We start from the raw sequence: 1427 nt of genomic DNA, 5'->3' as shown, positions 1-1427 counted from the left end.
TACAGACTGGGTGGAGGCCAGGGTGTAGCAGGATGGGACTGGGTCAGGTGGTGGAGATGGGTGGAGATGTGTGATCACAGGGGATTCCTACACCCCCCCCCCCCCCCCCCCAAAACCCTATCATTTACGTCGTGACCGACCACCGAGGATCAGCCAATCAGAGTCTGTGAAGCTCCAGAACTCTCTGGTCAGGTTCACATGTGAGCGAGTGACGGGACAAATTGACCAAAACCACCTTCAGTTCCACTGTGAGCAGCTTCTTCACTGCACGTCTCCAAAACCCAAATCCCCTTGGATCCCGTCCTCCACGCAAAACAACAACAACACTGACGATGTGGTGAGCACTTTCACGCCAGCGCGGGAACGGCTCCAGCGTGAGCGCACAAAAAAAACAAAAACCAATCACATCTGTATAAATCACAACTACTGCCCACAATAAGGATGGGACACGGTGTGTGTGTGTGTGTGTGTGTGTGTGTGTCTCCAGAGGCTCTGGGCCTTGTCAACAACCACAGAGGAGGGTTTAATGATACGGCGGTCAACCTCACCGCTTCACATCTGCTCGGTGGCTTTGAAGGGCCTTTGATGTAGCATCGCTGCGCAGCTACAGCACATGGGCAATTATTCCCAGTCAACTCCTCCACTGACTGTACTCACACACCCTCCCCAGACAGAAAAAAAAGAAGACGGGCATCTTTTTTACAGGATCTGCGTGCTGCGGTGATAAAATTCAGAGTGGAGATTAAACGTCTGGTCGGGTTTGAAACCTGACGACATCTCGAGCTGCCACTTTTGGCCTCGCTGATGTTCAGCTGTTTCACACATTAGCTCCGACGCACATTCTAGGAATAAAGACGTGTTCGCCCACTAAGGCGTGAAATTGGAGTTCCCACCCTACCAAAATAAAAGCCCCTTGAATTTGGAACGAGTTAAAAAAAACGTGACCCTGTTTTACCTGGTTACAGTCGTTGTTGTTGTTGTTGTTGTTTTCAGTTTGGAACAAACGTAACGATTTTATTCCTGGTGCTAATTAATCAGTTCAGTGATTTAGACGACAATTCTTCCAAATTGCTGCAAACGAATGGCTGCACAGTAAACTCTGCGCTTCAGGCGGTCATCAGGAATCTGGACGTCCTGAGCAGCTGCCAAACAGGTCTGATAAAAACCTGAGCCAAGTCCTTAGACATTTAATTTATCTGCAGTCACACACAAAAAAAACAAAAAAAAAACTGAAAATAAATCTACATCAATTCAAAATTAATATTATGGTCAGAATTGGGTTCTAAGTATATTTACATATTTTAATAAATATAATAAATTCATATAATTTACATTAAATATTTGAATCAATGTTTTAATGAAAAATAAATCAACAAATGTGTCCATTTGCAAATTGTTCCAAAAATTAAAACAAAAGGAAAAAAAAA

The 1427-nt window shown here is 44.4% G+C and overlaps 1 protein-coding gene across 14 annotated transcripts in view; it reads right to left on the bottom strand.

Moving 5' to 3' along the window:
- Nucleotides 1-1427, bottom strand: part of nfixb (nuclear factor I/Xb) — a 153376-nt gene that overhangs the window by 8248 nt on the left and 143701 nt on the right. The gene's annotated exons all lie outside the window — the stretch shown is intronic.

This window comes from Cynoglossus semilaevis, chromosome 17 (genome assembly GCF_000523025.1).
Source record: "Cynoglossus semilaevis isolate Cse_v1.0 chromosome 17, Cse_v1.0, whole genome shotgun sequence".
NCBI classification, from domain to species: domain Eukaryota; kingdom Metazoa; phylum Chordata; class Actinopteri; order Pleuronectiformes; family Cynoglossidae; genus Cynoglossus; species Cynoglossus semilaevis.
This window is presented reverse-complemented; position numbering and strand designations above follow the sequence as displayed.